Genomic DNA, 6,269 nt, shown 5'->3' on the forward strand with positions numbered 1-6,269 from the left:
CCATCATGATTTCCAAGTTGGATTTCCTAGGAACATTATTGTTAGGTGTAGATGGGATCAGCTTTTGGTATCCAGGAGGTATAGCTGGGGCTTGATTTGGAACTTGTCCTGGTGCGTATAAAGCATTATTACTCTTATATGAAAAATTAGGATGATTCTTCTAGTTGGAGTTATAGGTGTGCGAGTAGGGATTTCCTTGAGCATAATTTACTTGCTCTGCTTGGATTTCTGTTAGGAGTTGACAATCTGCAGGAGTGTGACCTTGGATTCCACAGACCTCGCAATTCTGAGTTATGGCAACCACGGTGGCTGGGGGTGATACATTTAAACTTTCAATTTTCTGGACCAGAGCATCCACTTTTGCATTAACATGATCAAGGTTACTTATCTCATACATGCCACTAGTCGTTTGAGGTTTTTCTACCATTGTTCTTTCGCTTCCCCACTGGTAGTGGTTTTGGGCCATGCTCTCGATAAGTTGATAAGCATCAGCGTAAGGTTTGTTCATAAGTGCACCACCTGCGGCGGCGTCTATTGTTAACCTCGTGTTGTACAAGAGACCATTATAGAAGGTATGAATCACTAACCAGTCCTCTAAACCATGGTGTGGACAAAGTCTCATCATGTCTTTGTATCTTTCCCATGCTTCGAAAAGAGACTCGTTATCTTTCTGTTTAAATCCATTTATCTGGGCTCTCAACATAGCTGTTTTGCTCGGCGGAAAATATCGGGCAAGGAAGACTTTCTTCAACTCGTTCCATGTGGTGACTGAGTTGGAAGGAAGAGACTGAAGCCATCTTCTATCACTATCTCTTAACGAGAAAGGAAAGAGACGAAGTCGAATTGCCTCTGAAGTGACACCATTAGCTTTAACAGTCTCAACGTATTGGACAAATACGGATAAATGAAGGTTTGGATCCTCGGTAGGATTTCCAGAGAATTGGTTCTGTTGCACTGCTTGCAACAGTGAAGGTTTAAGTTCGAAGTTGTTTGCTTCGATGGCGGGCGGAGCAATACTCGAATGCGGCTCATCTTGCGATGAAGCGGCGTAATCTCGAAGAGCACGAGCTGGTTCTGCCATCTCGGGTATCGGTGAAGGAAGAAGATTTTTGAGATCAGGAATTTCAATAGGAGGGAGATTGTTTGCAGCACGATATTCCCGAATTCGTCGTAAGACTCGGAGATATAGTTCGATGTTGTTGATTCGTAAATAGAACGACTCGCCTTGTGAGCGAGTGTGTGGCATACAAATCAACGAAAGGAATAAAAAATAAAAATAAGCCTTAGTCTCTACAGCGTAACAGAAGAGTTACGATATCGACTAAATAAAAAGTCCCCGACAACGGCGCCAAAAACTTGATCACGACTTTATGAGTCGAATTTGGGGTACAAACTGCAAGTGCATAGTTCTATCGTGTAGTTTTAAAAGATATCGATCCCACAGGGACTTATGAATCGATATACCGTTATCTAAGGTTACTTCGTAAAGCTAAGGCAGATGATACTTTGATTGTTCGGGGGAAAATTTAAAACTAAAATAAGATCTAGATTAAATATCAATAAAGCGGATATCGGTATGTAGTTCGTCGTAATTAGGGAATCAAATCTTCGTTGATTTCTTGGTTTTTTAAAATAAATCTTTTTAGTAAATACTATTGATTAAAAGTCTTTTCTTAAACTCTCGCTCTGTTGAATAGACTATGACTTTATATTAACGCAGCTGTCACTTATTGGTTAAGTCCAAAATCACCTTTTGAAAACAACAGAATCTATAGAAACTCTTTTTAAGAAAACACTAATCGTTTAAATACCCTCGTCTCAAACTCTCGCTCTGTTGACTTAGATTATATAATTAAACTCAAATGCTGAACTCTCGTCCTCACATTTAACTTTTAAAAAATACTTTTTGAAAAATATTAGAATTTAATTAACTCTAAAAATTGCTTTCGCCCTGATTTAGAATTAATGCTCAATTTACTATGTCCAGTTAAAAACTCAAACTCTCGTTCTATTGAATTTAACTTCTTTATGTCTTTTACTCTCGTACAAAAACTTTGTTATTAAACCTGTAAATTGGGACCATAAAAAGAGTGATTTATTTTTAAATGAAATTAAACCAACTTAGTTTCGATTCCTTTATTCCGCTTACTTTACATACCGATACCTAAGTAAATTAGCCAGACATGCTAAATAGATCTAAACAATCATTATGCTTAAATAAATTCATCTCAGGCAAATAATATAAATAAACAATATTGCAGGGCATATATAAATTCAAACAATAATTAAAGAACCTGAATAATTTATAGCAATCTTCGAACACTCCACCACAGACCGGTTGGATTTGTTCTTGAATTCTTCAATCGGACAGGAAAAATAAAAAGCGAAGGAATAAAAATCTAGGATCTAACGTAAGGTTAGATCTAGTAAAAGGTACACAATAGTTCCCGGTGTAGAAACTATTGTGTGAAAAATTAATTAAGTGCATAAAGGAATTGCTGGAAAAGAAAATAAAAAATTTCAAATAAAGCAAAAAACTGTAAAAAGGTAATGGTATGCTTGCACGGCTGGAAGAGAAAAATTGAACGAAGCAGAGACGGCGGAGAGAGAGCTGCAGGGTTTGTCAAAAGCCACTATTTATATTGCTCACTTTTTGTAACGGTTTCCAAAGGCTTTCCATGTAAAAATCCTCACGTTCCAATGGTCAAGCGTAACAATAGGCTTCAACGTGCCTCTGTTGCGCTTCTGAAGCCAAAAATATAGGAGAATGGTGTGACGTCCGTCACACCATGTGTTACGCTCGTAACACAAGTGGGCAGGGCGTGACGCTCGTCACACCTTGTGTGGCGGTCGTCACAGGTGCAGCGCCTGTGCTTTTGGGCTGGGCCTTGGCTTGGTGGCTTTTGCTTCTTTTCATTTCTTTTTGCACCTCCTTTTCTTCCTTTTTCACTTGTGCTTCAAATAAACTACCTGAGATAAATAGAAAGCAAAATACCAAGTAGTATCGAATAAAATGAAATAAATTGAAGTGAATAATAATATAATTTAATTAAATCGAGTCCTAGAATGTGATATTATTTCATGTTATCAGTCCCTTGTGATTTGACCAGTCTGGAGAATCTTGTCCAAGATGTCAGATCCATTGTTAAGCATTCTTACATACTTGGTCATCTCATCTAGTTTGGAATTTAAGAGTACTGCTTTAGTTTTTAACTTGAGGATGGTTTCAACATATTCTTCCTTTTCATTTTCCAGCTGAGCAATCACTTTCCTCTGATTTTCAAGTTGTCTGCACACTCCTGCACTTTTGTGGCACAACTCTTTGTAGGTAGTGGCCAGCTCTTCAAAGGTTACTTCATCATCTCCTGACTCTTTGTCAGAACCCCATCTTCCTATCAATGCAGTCACATGATTTGTAGCTTCTTCTGTTTCACTTCCATCAGACCAAGAAGCAGCAAGACTCCTCTTTTGTTTCTTGAGGTAGGTCCCACATTCAGTTTTAATATGACCATACCCATTACACTCATAGCACTGAACTTCTTTGGGCTTTTCTTTAGACCTTGTTCTTCTTCCAGAACTGTTGGATTTATTGATGTCAGATGTGATGTTCTTGACATTAAATCTCACATCAATCTTTTTCATCAGTCTGTTGAACTATCTTCCCAGCATTGCTACCTCTTTTGCCAGATCTTCATCAGTATCTTGACCACCTTCCTCATCTTCCTCTTCAGTGTTTGACACGAAGGCTATGTTCTTGGCTTTCTTTTCAGATCCATCACATATTCCCATATCAAATGTTTGGAGAGATCCAATTAGCTCATCAGCTCTCATATTTGAAATGTCTTGAGATTCTTCTATGGCAGTCACCTTCATAGCAAATCTCTTAGGGAGTGACCTTAGTATTTTTCTTACCAGTTTTTCATCTGACATCTTCTCTCCCAAGGCTCCTGAGGCATTAGCAATTTCAAGGATACTCATGTGAAATTCATGAATATTTTCATCTTCTTTCATCCTTAAATTTTCAAACTTGGAGGTGAGTAGCTGAAGTCTAGACATCTTTACTCTAGAGGTGCCTTCATGAGTGGTCTTGAGAATGTCCCAAGCCTCTTTGGCCACTTCACAGTTGTTAACCAACCTGAAAATATTCTTGTCTACCCCATTGAATATTGCATTAAATGCTTTAGAGTTTCCAAGGGCTAGATCATCCTCCTCCTTGGACCATTGTTCTTCAGGTTTCTTATCAGTTGTGGCTTCTCCTTTTTTAGTGATTACATGATGTACCCAGCCTGTTAACACAGCCTTCCAAGCCTTGTTATCAAGAGATTTTAGAAAAGCTACCATTCGAGGTTTCTAATAGTCATAGTTAGAACCATCCAAAATTGGTGGCATGTGAACAGATCCTCCATCTCTCTCCATTGTACCAGAAAGTATAGTCCCTAGATCTCACCCAGAACCAGAGCAGGATGCCTGCTCTGATACCAATTGAAATTCTGGTATCAGATATGGGATGTCGAAGGTAATGTCACGACAATAATATTTGAATAACATAAACAGATGAAAGATAAAGAATAGTAGTGCAAAAGACACAAGCAATTGTTAACCCAGTTCGGTCCAAGTCACCTACATCTGGGGGCTACCAAGCCAGGAAGGAAATTCACTAAAATAGAATCAGTTCAAAGACTCTCCGTACACTTCAACAAGTTACAGTCTTTCTCACCTAATCTCTACCCGGGCAATTTCTACCTAAGCACTCTTAGATATGAGAACCCACTCACTTCCCTACAATCACACCTGTGATTTTAAACAACAATCCCTTGAGAAAAGAAAACACTTTTCAATAACACACTCTTGATTTTACTTCACAGTTTCAATCAAGAAGACACACACTTGATCTTGCTTCACAACTTTGATTAAGTAGACACACACTTGATCTTGATTAACAACTTTGATCAAGTAGACACGCACTCTTGCTTAACAGCTTTAGAGTGACAAATTACAACCATAAATCAGACCAATTCAATCATCAATGGATGACTTGAATGGCTTACAAGTCTTACGACTAAACAAGACACAAACCCTAACTCTCTCTCTATATTTCACTCAGTATTGGTTGTGTATCAAATCAGGTTTTGTAAGTCCCTTTTTATAGAAGCTTTCAGCTGGGCTTGGACATCTTGAAAACCCTAAATCTATTTTCCAATCAAATCTTCTCATGACAGCTGGTTAGATATCCTTGGAAAATAAGTAAATCAGGTTGTAATCCATGATTGAATGCGCCTGCAAATCAGATTTTCAATCATACATAGATTGCCATTAATTGTGCAATCACAAAACACTAGACATTCATACTGAATGTTCTGTGTACAGGATGTCATGACATCAGGTCTGACATCCTGGAACAATCCTGCATAATTCCATAATTCCATTATTAATTTCCAGCAGGTACAACCATATCAGATGCCATGACATTGTGTATGACGTTCTGAAATAATCCTGCATGATCATGTCTTTCTTTTGAACTCCAGCAGGTACACATCATCAGATGCCATGTCATTATGACATTCTGACACAATCCTGCATGATCATGTTCTTGAACTCCAGCAGGTACACATGATATCTCATGTTAAGACATCACACTTAACATCTTGTGAACATTCTTTGTTTTACCAAAATTGCTGTCAACACTTAGAACCAGCAATGACCTAAGTCAAAGTTTATTGTGAAAGTGGTTATAAGAATGAGAGAGAGATATAATCATAAGGTTTAAATTGAGGGGAACCTAAGATTGTATTTTTTGGATTAAGAAAAACTATATAGAATGTAGATGAACACACACATGCAAAATGACAATAATGTCATGATTCTTTTCCCTTGGATTTAGGTAAATAAAGATACATAAATTAGTAAACCATGAACAAGCTACTTACATGATTTTGAAGTATGATGATCATAAATAAGACATGAAAAAGGTTTACATAACACCACAAGAGATAGCACATGAAGAGGTATGAGATACGTATTCAATCATCATGGGAGTTTATAAAGGAAATACTTGGATGAAGTGATAAACAATTACAAGATATGGATATAACATCACAAATTTGGATAGAATTACAAGACATGATTTAAACAAGTGCACATTACTCAAAACAAGGGTATTAAACCACATAAGACAAGTATCATGATCAAGATATTGGTTGTCAAGTCAAGTTGTGACGAAGAGAAGGATATTTAAAACATGGATCATATGAACATGGAATGGACAAAGT

General features: G+C 37.4%; 1 non-coding gene across 1 annotated transcript; it reads left to right on the forward strand.

Moving 5' to 3' along the window:
• Positions 1-596: 596 nt before the first annotated feature.
• Positions 597-703, forward strand: LOC127110019 (small nucleolar RNA R71). The gene has a single exon (XR_007797259.1). It is a non-coding gene; the product is annotated as a small nucleolar RNA R71 (small nucleolar RNA).
• The last annotated feature ends 5,566 nt before the right edge of the window (positions 704-6,269 follow it).

Source organism: Lathyrus oleraceus, chromosome 7 (assembly GCF_024323335.1).
Source record: "Lathyrus oleraceus cultivar Zhongwan6 chromosome 7, CAAS_Psat_ZW6_1.0, whole genome shotgun sequence".
Taxonomy (NCBI): domain Eukaryota; kingdom Viridiplantae; phylum Streptophyta; class Magnoliopsida; order Fabales; family Fabaceae; genus Lathyrus; species Lathyrus oleraceus.